At 37.6% G+C, this 15,975-nt stretch overlaps 1 protein-coding gene across 1 annotated transcript in view; it reads left to right on the plus strand.

Moving 5' to 3' along the window:
* The window catches only part of LOC139137925 (nucleobindin-2-like), a 608,701-nt gene that overhangs the window by 499,025 nt on the left and 93,701 nt on the right, over window positions 1-15,975 (plus strand). The gene's annotated exons all lie outside the window — the stretch shown is intronic.

Genomic DNA, 15,975 nt, shown 5'->3' on the forward strand with positions numbered 1-15,975 from the left:
GATGGTCCGCTTTTTCTTGATAATTTCGATGCTTGTCCAGATGGTCGAACAGGAAGACGAAGGTGTGTACGCGAAATTTTAATTTCGAAGTCCCTTGTTAATCCTTTAAATAATAATGCTAAGTCCATACTTAGTCGCATTTGAATTTGTTCTGTGTGATGTCTAGAACGTTTAATTATTACTTTTAATTTTATTGAAATTTTTTTGCCTATAAAAAAGTTTTGTCCGGTGCCAAACTAAACAGGGAACTGAAAAACATCCATAAGGAGATATGCGAATATGACAAACTTACATCTGAGGATTACAGAAGATATAAACAAATACCCATGAATAGTAAGTACCTTTATCTAAGTCGTTCATACGGTTAGTAATTACATCACAACAATAAATTAAGGCAAAAACAACCACAGGATTAGAATTTAATTATGTTATACGTGTTTGTTTTAGGACAAAATAACAAGCACCATTTTAAATATATTACATACTACAATTAAGTGACACACAAAAATCGAATCGCACCTTTCTAAATATACATACATACATACATACATACATACATACATACATACATACATGCATACACTTGTGCATGTATGCGTACATGCATGGATTTACACATAGATGCATATACCTACCTATTTGGCACACAGAGACATAATATAATATATATATATATATATATATATATATATATATATATATATATATATATATATATATATATATATATATATTATATGTATAGGATAAAGCCCGAGTACGAGGGCTCTTCTTGTATATAAAGTCTAACCCAACGATAAAATGTCGAGGCCGCAGGCCGAGACATTTTATCGTAGGTTTGGACTTTATTTACCAGAAGAGCCCTCGTACTCGGGCTTTATCCGACTTAAAAACTATCGCCCCTAACTGATATATTTTCGTTTTCAATGTGTTTACGTCAACCGTCCCTTTGTCAATGTAACATGTTTAGGATATGAATTAAAACTTTTATTTGTGAAATAGCCTTCCAATGTAATGGAACATCCTATAAATGCCCTAGGGCACATTATATAAATGCCCTAGGGCACAGCAGATTTTGTATTGCAGCTGGTTTCCGCTGTGTTACCAAATTTGAATATTAAAACGTACCAGATGTCTACAGAATATGACATGTTCACTTTTGATTGGACAGTACTTTACTACAGCGCTGTCATTCGTTTCTGGAATTTGGTGACCAAGGCTTTATGAGTAAATAAAACACCCTGAATTGAGCACTCTGATTGGTCAATCAACAATAGATAGTTTATATATATATATATATATATATATATATATATATATATATATATATATATATATATATATATATATATATATAAAGTGTATAGTTTCAATGTTTCAACACGACATTTCTTTATGAATAGGCAAAATTAAAAGCTGACAGCTTTGGTATGCTAAGAAATGAGTGTATGACATCTTATCGATATCGTACCATTACTTTATGAAACATTTTATGAAGTTCCTTTTGAAGTATTTTATTAATTTTAACAGACGATAGAAAACAATTACCTAGACCCTTTGCACAGTAACAACATGCGTTCTTGGGTGTTGGTCTGTTTCCCAGATGGCATTATGCAATTTCATCTCCTTGCAGTCAATCATAATGAGATGTTTAAAGTGTAAATGAATTCATAATCAGTATCGCGCTTTTAGCTGTCGAACATAAGACGCCTTACTGCACTCGAAAATTACCTAAAATATAAGAAAATCAAGTACTGTCAAATTTCATACAGATTTAGTTTCATTAATTAACCCTGAAAAATTGTTCACGATCATTATAGTCTACGCCTATCAGTACTCTCAGCAACAATAGCTCTTAAGTATGACATGCTAGCAGCTGAATTTAACAAACGGCCTTGATAAAATGCATTAAGGTCACCAATGAGCTCACGAGTAGAATGTGCCGCTCGTCAAACTTTAAGCACAACTGATTTTATATTAATTTATATATCATGTTTTCGAAGGTAAGCCAGATATAAAGGAGGTTGTTACTGGATCATCTGGGTACAGTGCCATTTTTAACGTAACAAGAGGACAAGGTCTTTGCATAGTACCATGTTCGGTTCCTGTGAGAAGACTTCGTAATGAAAAGGATATAAAACGACCTCTGCTGTATAAACAAGGAGTGATTTGGTAAATGTCTATTGAATTTTCTGTACAAGTCGAGAATAATTTCAGTTTGATTATCTTATATACCATTCTATGTCATATAACATCATGAAAGTCATTCGTGCCAAAAACTACACTAAATCGGTGTCTTATTCAGCACAAATTGGGCTTCTTCCCGATGACGTCTAAGTTCCACCATTTCTGTTTCAAAATATTTCTATCCGAAATGATAATGACACTCTCAGAAACTACGCAAAAACAAGCGACACATCAGCATTCCTTAATTAAATAATAACACATGAGAGCGAGGGCAATATCACGATTTATTACCTGCCCAAGGGATAGTGGTCATGATCGAAATATTGATGATGCCCGAGCCGTAGGCCCCGTCTCAAAGATGAGGAAATGTATAATGTGTTGTTCATCTTGAAAAGTCCCGAACTGCAGCCTCTAATACAACTTCCCGACAACTTGCCGGCAACTTTACAAGCACACTCCGGTCATTACATGACGGCTGTAACCGTACATGTGCTGCCGCCAATGGAAAATTAAAAGACTTCAAATCAAAGTAAAAAAGTATAGAAAAATATCAATATCCAAACACTGTAAAACAGAGTAATTTTGATAAGTAAATTTATTGTAAATCATAAAAAATCGCCAGGCCACTCGGAACAGCGTAAGATTATGATCTCACCCGTTCGAATACTACACTCACACGGTAGGGTAAAAATGTGAACTCAGAACGTTATATACTGCTTCCGCCAAGCGAGTCCGCTTAGCTAAAGACGGTAAAATGACCATAATTATTATTGCTAGTCTCTGGAAATTTTGCCGAACATTCGTTAGTAGTTGTCGAATTTCTTGAGTTTGTCGGAAAACTATTTCAGTGAATGACGTACACCTGAACGCAATATCGGTATCGGGATAGCAAAATCAGTCACAGACAATCGAGGAAGAACATAAGAGTCTATTAATCTGCGAATAATGTGAAACCTAAGTTACTATGAAGTTAAAGGGTAATGTTTTGTCCTGGTTGGGAAAGAAAAGTTGATTAAGATTTCAAAAAAACGTCAGATAATATTATAGTAAAAAACAAGCTCAGAAAAACGTATAGAGAAGAACGACATCACGGCGATCTTCAAACCTTTTATCATGTTTCAGTCTGAACGGTCAACATTTGATGCTATAATCTATGTCAAGTGTCTCTTTTTGGTCAAATCTGACAGAGATGAAGCAATCGCGATTTAGTTTCATCGCCCCGACCCGACAGAAAATAATGCAGCTCATGGGCACCTGTATAATCGTGGCGTGAATGTATCCAATGGCCGTCCACTGCATGGGCCATTGACCGTGCATCGCCAGCAAACAACGGTTTTGGACGTCACGAGAGCATTTTCCCGCAGTCTGTGAGCGGTTGAGTGATTTGGGTTGGCTGCATAGATCGGAATCGAGTTGATTTCGGCCGAAAACAGTTCGAAAAGAAGTTTTCGCGTTCCGTCCGAATTGGATCCGCATGTTGCCGGTTTTGTCCATGGCAATCAGCAGAGCTGTGGTGGGAGGCCGGGAACACACGGCATCGTACGCAGGGCTAGGCGACAACAAACTTCCAAAAGAGATTTAACGTAAAATATCGTACTGAAGGTCAACATACACATCACCCATTCATAGGCTAGAGGTATACAGATCAACAAACAAACAGGGAGAGGCAATCTGCTTGAAATTTGAAATAGTCCGTTTGTGTCTGAACTCATCTGAGACTCGTGTTCAGTAACCGTTGGTCAAGTATTTTGCTCAGTTGTAAGAATCGTTTATTCATTGTTGACATCGTAATCGATCGGACGTACACAACAAATGTTTGATCGTTTTGCACCTTTGCGCGTCCCCTCGTGATTTGCAGCTGTTTGAATGCTTTCATTTATTGTTTGTTGGACGCTTCGAACACAGCATCGAAACAATTTTGGCATCAAAAATCAACTTAAAATGGACAAAATGAGAGAATTTCGCCAACAAGGTGATGCCACAAGTATTCACAAAACGTAATATGTTGGAACAATGCTTTAATTTACACCATGGTTGTTGAAAGCTCCAGATTTGCGGGAGCATTCGTTGACGATGTTATCATGTGCCACTCATGTTGGATTATGAATGCCCAGGGAGATAGGGGGTGTTTATAGGCTCCCCTGCCTTTAAATAATTAAGGTTTTTGTAACTCACACGTTGCCTTCTTCAGGGTGACAGTTGTCGGAAAACGTAAAAACAAACAATTGACATGGCAAAAATTGTGGCCAAAACGTTTGTAAAAGTTGCACCAATTTGATTTAAAAGAATGAAGAAGGCACACTAAAAAGTAATGAGGTGTATTACAAAATAAAACATATTAGAGTTGGTGGGTGAAAAAGCAAAATAACAAAAAAACGACTTATACGACGACAAACCGGTGGTGAAATAGCATAATGAATAAAACGATGATTTGCTAATATGTTAACATGAATCTCATTATCACTCATTGCAACTAATATTTTCTGATGGTCACTCTGGGATAGATCAAACTTTACATCTGAACGTAAAAATCTTTGAAAGGTGTAAAAACCGCACCAGTGCGAATACGAAAGAGATAAAATTACATTACAGAAAAGGAAAAACGGCAGTGTTTTTATCCGCTGTATTTGCGGTACTGTAATGTAATTGTATCTCACATTTGGTCTATGTTTAATAATATAATACAAAAAATAGCTCATATGGTATATCGGTGGCGTCCGTATGTCTGTCTGTATAATATGTATGTGGGATGTACCGGTATATACGCGTCCACATAAAAAATTAAAGCTGCAAACAGCGTTGGCGGGGCCCAAGCAGTTGCAATGGTTTCTAGTAGAGGCACTAATAATAGTATCTGGGAAATTTGAGCTTAAAATGGTCTTTTGGTTCTTGTAAAGAATCATTTTGAACATCATCTCAGGGTCATCGGAGGTTTTGCTGGTAATCGTAGGTTTTTAGCCAAAACCAATATGGCTGACAAACCACATGACCAATAAAAACGCATTTCGCAAACTTGATGGTACTCACACTGAGGATGATACACGTGAAATGTCAAATTCAATGGTGCGTTTGTTCTGGAGAAGAAGGTGAAAAATTAAATCAGGATTTTCGCAAAATTCAATGTGGCGGCCAAATCAAGTAACCGATCCAAATGCCTTTGGCAAATGTAAAAGTGCTCCCACTAAGAATGATGCGAGTAAAGTTTCAGTTCAATCGGTTGTTGGTTTTCGAGAAGTAGATTTGTAAAGTTTCAATTTGGATTTTCGTAAAATCAAGTATTGCGGCCAAACCATGTGACCGATTAAAACGCCTTTCACAAACTTGAAAGAGCTAACACTGGTGATACGAGTAAAAATTTCAGTTCAATCAGGGCGTAGGTTCTGCAGAAGAGGATTTTAAAAGATTTATTTTGGATTTTCGCAAAGTCCAATATGGCGGTCAAACCACGTAACTGATCCAAATGCTTTTGAGAAACTTCAAAACTATCATACTAAGGATGATAAGACTACAATTTCTGTTCAATTGGTGCTATGGTTCTGGAAAACAAGATTTTTGAAGATTAAATATGTATTTTTTTGAAAATCCAATATGGTGGCCTAACCATGTGACGATCCAAATACCTATCGCAAACTTGAAAGCGCTCTAACTAAGGGTGCTATGAAAAAAATTCAGTTCAGTCGGTACGTGGTTCTGGAAAAGAGTATTTTAAAGATTGTTTTTTTGAAATCAATCATTACCACACGCAATTTTATTAGCGAATTTCAAAGACCTACTGTCATGCTTACTATGTACAAAAAAATTCAAATCGACTAGACCCCTAGGTCATCAGGAGAAGCCATTTGAAAAATCTAATATAGCCGCCAGGTCTCGTGACCTATGAAATTTTAAGGGTCAGGTACACGAATATTCGTAGGTACCTGTTAGCCCTGCAAATTCGAGAAGTTTGCGTTCAGCGATTTAAGAGCTCTAGGCTAACAAAAGAAACGGCAGAAGAAGACGAGGAACAGGAAGAAATAGGACTCGAGCAGTGATAATTGGGGCCCAGCCGGTTGGCTTTGGCCCCTAAAAACCGCGGCACCTACTATCTTAGTATTTGGTGTACAGTTGCACCGAGGGGTGGATATGTGCACTTCTTCAAATGACCAAGTTAGTGTCAAAAATAAGCAAAAAAGGTTAAAAAAGGGGAAATTCTGCTAATGGCTAAATCTCTGTAACAACAGGCCAGATGTGGTTAAAGCTTGGTATGCAGGTTCTATAAGGTAACTCCACTTAGATATCTTTAAATTGTGGCGTATTTTTTAAGGTGTAATTTTTGGGGTAATATTTCCCGTTTTTGGTCAAAATCTTCTCTGAAAATGCTCGTCCGTTGCTTTAAACTTGGTATGCATGATCCTAGGGTTGATCACTGTCAGATTTGTTGAAATTGTTGTGGAATTTTCATGTTTGTATTTTTGCGGCAATTTTCCCCATATTTGGTCAAAGAAATAATTTGCTGTCAAAGTTCTTATTTGTTTTGAAACTTGATATGCTTTATTCTATTGTTGATCTCTGTTAGATTTGGTAAAATTGTGGACAAATTTTCACATTGGTATATTTTGGGCAAGATTTAACATTTAACGTCAAGAAATAATTTGCTTTGAAAGATAGTATGCATGCACCTAGGGGCAACCTTAGTTGGTTGTCTTCAATAGTGGTGACATTTCATATTTGCATTTTTTGAGAATTTTCCCATTTTTGGTGAAAAAATCATTTTCACAAAAATCGCTTTCCAATTGCTTTGAAACTTGGTATAGGGTTACTAGGGCTAAACTCTGTTGAATATGTTTAAATTATGACAAAACATACAATATTTGTGTGTGTGTCAAGTTTTGCTACTTTTGGTCAAAAAATGCCAAATATCTCATTCTTGAATTAACTGGTCGAATTGTAAAAGCTTGAGAATCGCTGCTCACTACACCTTTGTATTTGGTGTGTAGGTGCTTGCTAGACTGTAAATGGGAATTAGTTTGAATTCAAAATGTATGCTAAATAATGTGCAGCATAAGTGTACATCTTGTGAAAATGTCAGTAATTTTGAGTCAGAATTTATATGTTGGTGATATTTTTACAGAAGCACAACCAAAGACACCCGAGCCAATAAAATAACTTGTTATCGTAAATATTACTGCTTCATGAATACTGAAATATTGTTTACATTAATTCAATATAGTTATATATCACAAGAGCATTGTATGGCAACTTGTATCACCAATTTTTATGTACCGGACTGTATGATGTTGTATATGTGTATGTCTATTGAAATAGTTGCCAGCCTTATATACTTCCCCTTGGTATTTGACGGACTATGCATCAAACTATGTTCAAGTGCACTAGAAATTATGATGATTACAAGCTAAGGCCTTGAGAAGCTATTAAATGGTGTATATACATTCAGTCTCGCCTGCAACGTCGAACCAAATGTGAGTCAAGTGTCATTGACGCTATGTTTCCTCTTTTACATCTGAACGGTAACCGCGTTTACACCGATAGGCGGCTTTGACTGCGGTATGCAAGCACACTTTGGATTAACCTAGAGTGTTAAAGTCCAAACCCAGCTACAGCTGTAGGAAGACATATGCATTCCTTGCCGCTATGAACCTGTGGGAGGCCTACAGGAAGGGCTTTCACTGTGTGCCACTTGGAGCTTGCAACCTAAGCTAATATTTTGAAATGAATATTCCACTCCACTTTAAATACAACCTATTCCCCATGCTATAAACTAATCAAGCGCCCAAAAGTTTTGCAACTGATGTACATTTTCATCATCACTCACGTTCTGAAAAGCAGCTACAACATTAAGTCTCTCGAACAAAATTGACCCAATGCTATTTTCGGACATGTTTATCTTAATCATATCGAGCTTGTCACTATGGAAACTATTACTATGATTTAGGTTATTGCTTTGATTCTCATTTTTGAAAAAATTATTTGCTCACAATTTAGGTTCTGAAAAACCTTTATATGTAAAAGCTGGTGTTGATATAATTGTCATTTTGATTGGATTTTGGTGAAAATCGGTAAAGTTTAATCAAATTTCTGAAATGTTTGGTTTTTTCACAATGTGGGCCCTAAAAAGCCTATTCATTGTACATCATGGTGCTGATTCCAAAACTTGCAGTTTAAGTCGTCCTGTGTCATAAGTAAGGTTCGAGACATATGTACCGGCCACAGTGATTGGTCTTTGTGGTCCTATAAGGTACGCTTACAGCTCACTGATTGGCTGGACTCTTTTTCTCAGGTCTCATTATCATGTAGTGATCACCTCATGACACTGTGATAGGTTTTCTAATGGCCTTGTCTTAGTCTCATTCTGTAGTGTTCTCTGCCTCGTAATGTAGTGTCCCGTGTACTTCCTGGAAACCGTTGTGGTAACCAGTCATTCCTGGTGTAAGCACTTCGTTTGGCCACGGCGTGAACGCCACTACGTGAAGACAAAGAGAAGGGCCATAATCCACCGAAAAACAATTGGTGGTTTATTTTACACTCCATACTTGATGTTCAACGATTCTACCTTTTATTTTATATTTTGATGTGATCGGTAGCACACATATGCATTTCCTTGCGTAAATTGGACACGTTTAGCCCGATGGTGACATCTTATCAGGAAGAAGTGTGTGGCGAATAGATTGCATAACATTAATAATACTTACAGTGTACAGGCACCTGCAGTACATGACTCTAGGGATCATGACTGCCCTTATAACAAACACACGGGCGAAATTTTGAATATTGCCTCTGTAACGATTAATGTCACCTTTAAACCATCAAAAAATTGGGATGTTCAAGAGTGATTTTATAAATATCAATATTTTGGAGGAGAAATGTGGTAGATTTACTGTTTCGATCTAATTTTGAGAAATATCCAGAGCCATTAAAATCAAGGAAAGAGAGTGTATTGAACAGGCATACTGTTTTCAATTGAGTCAGTTGGTGATGATGACGTAGAATAGTTATAACTACACAACTGATTTACAAAAATGGATTGAAATATTGCAATGAGAAGATGAATTATTACATAATTGACATTAATTGTTGTGCTACCAACCAAAAGCCAACGTATCATAATAGGCTGTCTGACCGCCCGACACTTCAGCAATGGGTCCAAGGCCAGGTAGCAGCAATCCTACTGTGATGTACCAACCAGTGTATATCACAAATAATGCAACAGGTCTTTTAACATCTTGACCAATCAGAGTGCTGGATTTGCACGCGTCAGCTGGTATGGTATAATTCAGTGTATGCCGCGTGTGCTCGGAATTTGAAAACGGTGCCTTGTAAGGCAGCTTTCGTTTTTTACGGGGAGGGGGGTCGCTGCAACTTGAACGACAAATGAAATGTAAAAAGCGACCCTCCCCGGATGTCACAGTCCGTATCAATAATATCTTGCTTGACTTATAATTTTCCATTTGAACTTTGAAATTTCAAAGAATCCTTATTGAACTTTACAAATAATCACGGGGTCAAATCGATATCATATTGGTTTTTCATATCTGCTCTTTCAAATATGATATTCTCGTCACATACATTTACATCAATTGTCAAAATTTTTTAAAACACAGATTTTAATAGTTAGTTTTGTATTGTAAAAAATATTTAAAGTTTCGTCACATACCACAATGTATAGAGAATCAACATTTTTGGTGAAATTCCAAATCAAATGTTTTGCACCAACTGGAACTTGTAATCGCCCTAGTCTAAGCAAGTACACTAATATACAAATATAAAACAGATTTACCTAGTTTTGTATTTGTATTCATAGTTTCCTCACAGACAAGATAGTGAATCAACATTTCGGTGACATTCCAAAATCAAATTTCTTGCTCACACATGCACCGGTAACTACCCTAGTCTGATCAAGTACATTAATATCAATAATCAAGAGTCTATAAATACACAGATTTAGCTAGTTTTGTATTTAAAAGAAATTATTCATAGCTTCTCATAGACTACTCATAGATTATATATGGAGGACCAAGCAACATTTCGGTGAAATTCCAAAGTCAAATTTTTTTCCATAACTCCATACAAACCTTTATAAAATTTGACCCTTCCAATTATTGATTGTAAAATTTGACCCCCCAAACGGTTTTGTAAAAGTTACCCCCCCCCAATTTCCACCGTCCCCTCCCTGTAAAAAACGAATGCTCCCTAGGTGTTACATGCTTCACAAACCCTATTCGTGAGCAGTCGATATTTTCTATATTGTTCAGAATGTTTGTGTTCAGAACAAATTTACTGTAGAAGAGACTTTAGTTTACACTTTAAAACTGAATCTTTACTAGCCGGCATTCGAAGCCGAATAGACACGCATTGTTTGGACATGGAGTGTATACGCTGTATCCAGGTAGGAAGTACATGGGACACTACATTACACTACACTACAGAACGAGGGTAAGACAAGGCAGGGCTCAAAATTAGCGATAGTCTCGCGTCCACAGAATACCAAAGTTTCCCGGAAGCTACCAAAATCCATGAAACGGTAGTTCACATGGACTACCAAAGCCTGGGACATGAAATTCAGTCAGTACTTGGCGTGCCATGTCCGGTCTTTCACTTTTGGACGAGCTAAATGCAGTCAAACCCAGCTGCACAAAGTAAGGCCAGACTATGACCTTGCGATGGAACTTTGCAACAAATCACTGGAAGGCCATGGTCTGATTTTAGCCCTGCTGAGAAGGTCGTGGTCTTTGCCATGACGACTATCAAAATTGGCATGCAACTCTGAGAATGAAACGGGTTGTCAATACAATGATAGGTCACCAAACTTTTTAGTGTCACTGTCGTCAATTATACCAGTTTCCTTTTGGTAATAAAGGTATGCACGTATTCACATCAAATGACTAGAAAATTCGCTTCATGAACAGAATCTTGAATAACAGCTTTTTCTTCCCTTGTTATAAAAAAATCCCTTAACTAAAATATACAAGGGCTACCAGCCATTGTTACTTGGCTATCAACTTCAGAAAATGGTAGCCCATGTGCACTACCAGGGAAAAAACTAATTTCGAGCCCCGCAAGGACACAAGGTAACCAATGACAGTGCCGTGAAGTGATCACTATATGAGTATGAGACCTAAGAGTAAGGGTCCAGGCAATCAGTGTATACATTATTATAGACTCCCTCTCGCTACGTATTGAAGTGTTGCGAGTGTAGCGAAGGCTAGGAAAAGAAGTCTAATTACAGTGAAATATATCAATGCGCAGCGTGTTTAAGATGGGAATATTTTCACGTATAGTGTCTCATATGCAACATTGCGATCTTTCCATCGATTGATAGATCGTGAATAATTATTCTTTTCAAAGGGGACAGAAAGTTGTAGAGAAGTAAAAGAGAGAGAGTCGCCGAAATTTTGCTTTAACATTGCCAGGGACAACGGTACCGGCGAAAGCTACGATAAGCCGTTGACATCTGCAGTGCAAGATTTGCTGCGGTCTCAACTGAAGACGTCAAAGCTCTCGTCAGGTTGCAAAAAACTAAAACACTGTTATGAAAACACGTCCCAAAGTTGCTGTTTTCAACGACTGGCTTCGGACAATAACGACGGAAACTCATAGACTCGAGAGTATTTCCACCAGTCGAGCTTGACCCACGACCGTGACGTAAATCTTGCCAGATTTTACGTCAGCGTACGGAAACATAGCGACGAAGAGTATGAGCTAGATTCGGTATCCAGTTACCATAAATCAGTCGCCAACGAAGATCAACAACGGCAAATGAGTAATATTGAGTGGGGTTGATAACAAATTCAACCCGTGACCGAGCACATCGACAAGCGATAATGTAATACCATACCAGTGTCGGCTATGGCCCGGGGCTATGGCAAAGACAAATGTCTTAGGCCATGGCCAGCAACGCGAGTGATAGATCAGCTTCTCAGACAAAGAGGCGATCAGTACTTAGCAATCCTTGCAATGGTGTAGCCAGCAAGTTAAAAACCAGTTACCCGGGCAATTCTCCGATACTTAAATCGCTGGAGCAGTCTTCAACTTCACATTCAGCATCGCGGTCACAGGAAACAACTCTTGACAGCGTGTTTCCTCGCCAGATGTCCATGTACCACCGTGTTTCATTCACAGTAGATTTGACAGCCGTACTCGGACTCTGATTAGTCTTATTTCGCGCACAAAAGTTTCAGTCATTTAATTGTTATCACACCTAATATTGTTACTCTTCACATGTATGAAAAATATTAATTCACAACATCAAACGCAAAGACAAGTTTGGCAGTAAAGGCAAATGAGTTTGGCAGTAAAGGCTTAATAAACTAGAAATGGTAAACAAAGCACTACACTAACAGGGAAAGAGAGAAAAAAATCTACAAGAACGACTAACAGAATTGAAAGGATGCAAACGAAAATGATGGAAGAAAAGACTTCCATGTAAAATGACAAAGGCAACTATTACAACTACAAACAGTAAAAATTAATAAACAATTTGGGAAGTCAAGAACTTGGAAGAAAAAGCTGCCACGCAAAAAACAACAAAAGCAACTATTGCAACTACAAACAATAAAATTAACCAACTATCTGTGAAGCCAGAAACTTCCCGAAGTCAGAATGGTTGAGTAAAACAAATAAACAAACAACTGAACTTGAACAACTTTAAGTGAGGAAAAAATTTAAGCAACTAAATGATTGACATAATGGACTTGCAAACAGTAATCAACAGTGGCTCTGCCGATTCAGAGCTCGATCAATAAACATCTGAATGCACTTTTAATACAATGTAAAAAAGAAATCAACAGTCAAACTGATTGGTTAAGACATGGACTTCTCATGGGAAAGTGCATTTAAGGCAAGTTGTTAGCCATTGTGCGAGTGATACAAAAACGTTCTGAAACTGGAATAGCAATATAGTCTCTGTAAACGGCAGATCTCCAGTCTCCTTGGAATTTGATTAAATGGTCAGGAACACCACACATAGCAGCAAAGGTGGCTCCGCCCCTGCAAAGACTGTGAGGAGTGTAATCCTGCGGGGAAAGTCCAATGTCTGTGATGACTTGGCTGAACAACTTGGCCACCATATGTTGGGTAAGTGGAACCATACATCCACCCAGATGAAACACAAAGGCTGGAACATTTGAAGATGCAGGAATATGATCCAGCATGGCACAGCAAGCAGAAGCTGGGCACAAAGGAGAATTTGGAATTCTGGCAAAGAAATTGAATGTAAGACATCATGCTTTTGACGGGTTTTAGACCACTGTACCCAAAGAATCATGCCTTGTGAAGTAAATACAACATCAGAACGGCTAAGATGCTCTGATGGAGAAAACTTATGACGCAACACAGGATCTAGATTTGATTTGCGCAGAAAGGAAAAGAAACTGATGCACAAAAAGGCCCAGAATGTGACGTCAAGTTCATTGTCCATGTCGAATCTGAATCAAGTGTTCTGGGAGAAGGGGAAGACATGGCCGCGGAAGAGTTGTAGAAGATTTATCAAGTCCTTGGAGGGTGAGACGTAGACCGACACACAGGAAACATCTGTGTTGAAACTGAGTATATGATGCCATGTGGAGATTCCACTGATACAATTCCGTATTGATTTGGGGTTCTTGAAGGAATGTGAAAGAACACAAGCATAAATGCATAATACTTTGCCGTAAGCCGGGAATGGTGTGAATCCCATGCTGCAACCAAATGCCAGATAAGAGTTTAATTGGCACCTGAGGTTCCAGTGGGTTCCCGGCCCATAAGCGCATTCCTGAATCGCCTGTACTTCTTCCTTAAGTGACATCAAAGTGTTGCTCAAATCTGAAATAACAAAATATTCAGATGTCATAAGCTAGTTGAAAATGCTGATTGGTGTCTCATGGGTTTGGTAAGATGAAGTTAGTTTACAAAATTGTTCTTTACTATTGTCATGCAGATGGCACAGTCAAACTTCCAAAAGCGAATAATTTAAAACTACAAAATTTCACAATATTTGGATAAAGTAATTCAATCAGGTCAAAAAAAAAAATTTCCCCTAACGTTAAAACATAGACAATTGTAACCAAAACAAACTTCTGTCATGTCGATATGTACTGTGTTGTCGCTATTCACTGCATTGGGTGGAATTTCTATCATGAGTATCACCCATGTAATAAGAGATATGAACAGAGGTGATACTTCTTGTTGCTATATAATGATCACAGAGAACAGTGTTTGGCTTGAATAGTCCTCGATGGTGTGGAAAGTGTAAAAGCAGCGAATTCTTGGTTGAAACCGTACTGAAAACGCGAAAAACTCAACGTATACGCAGCCATTAGAGTGTATATAGCTGATATTTAGTGATGCAGGCTTTAATATATATGTATTTAACTTACATGAACCTCAGCGTCGAATGCAGGCAATGTCCTTCAAACAAACATTGTACTCCCAAATCTCTTCTTTTTTCCCTTAATTGTACCTTTAGAGACATATCGACAATTTCCCCAAAGCGGCACTAAAACGCTGCTGAGCAATAGTCATTACTTCATGTACTTGAATTCAAATGATAGCATTTGCAAAATTTGTCAATCAAGTGTCTGTTTTACGACACGTTATGTTGTAAGGTCAAAGTCCGAATTTATAATGATCTGCATGACCTGTTACCTTCTAGATGCGGTCAAACTTTTCAGTGGTATGACTGAAGTAACCAAAGAATGCCTTGTAACTGAAATTAGTTTACTATTATCGCTTAAAATATGCCGAGGGAAATAGTTTTTACAGCAGCTGTAGTTTTGGTTGACTATGATTGGTTGACTTAAATGGTTATAAATGGTACATGATCCAAAGATATTTTGCATGTATTGATAAACTTGAGCATCCCACTGGTATCATAATCGTTTTTTCTCAAATGTTGGTTCTTTGAGTATTTGTTTTTCTTAAGTATTACGTTGTACATACGGTAAATGTATCACCTATATTTTACAATGTAATTTTTTTATGAAATGAGTGACTATGATTGTTCTTTATAGAGTGAATTTAGTTGTGTTACATGCTGCCCGAACATATTCTCTATGACTAGTTGCAGAAAATTTTGCATGTTAACTATTTAACCAAAACAAGAATCGAAATAGTAAAAGCAGAGTTGATTTGTCATTTTTTATGAGCTCAAAAGTCCAAGAAAGGTGTAGCCTTGGCAGATTAGAGTAATCAAAAGTCCCAGATAGGTGTGTTTCGAGTATGTTACGCCGATAAATGTTTTTTAAGTCTAAGGAGGATGTGTTTCAGGTGTTGTAAGATTGATTTAAGTCCAAGATTGGTGTATCTTAGGTTGGCTTGTAATACGATTTTTAAAGTCATAAATGAGTGTGGTTTTAGTGGGTTTATATGATAGGAAATTTTCTAAATCTCGTGTATATGCGTTCAAGTGAATTAGAATGACCAAAAAATTTACAAAGTCCAAAGAGATGGGTTTCGTCTTTGTTCACTTCTTTAAAGGTGGGTAAGGTGTGGACCAAAACACACCTAGCCTTGTAGGTGTGTTCAAGGTGCACCCATAACCAACCTCTGTTTCCTAGTTTGGTGTGTTTTGGGTTGATGGTGTTAGGGTTGAGTAGCATTTGAGGTGTTTTTTGTGGGTTATAGGTGCAGCGCACCTAACAGGCCATACTGTCGGTGGCAAATATTCAAGTACTCTTTTCAAATCGGATCATTACCATTTGCACACAACCAGATAGAATCTGACTTCCAACCATCACCGCTCAATCTTTTCAGTAGTTCCTGTCCTTTGAACACACTACCCTTGAATATACCCCTAACAGGATGTCAACACTTTCA

The sequence above is a fragment of the Ptychodera flava genome, chromosome 1 (genome assembly GCF_041260155.1).
Source record: "Ptychodera flava strain L36383 chromosome 1, AS_Pfla_20210202, whole genome shotgun sequence".
Taxonomy (NCBI): domain Eukaryota; kingdom Metazoa; phylum Hemichordata; class Enteropneusta; family Ptychoderidae; genus Ptychodera; species Ptychodera flava.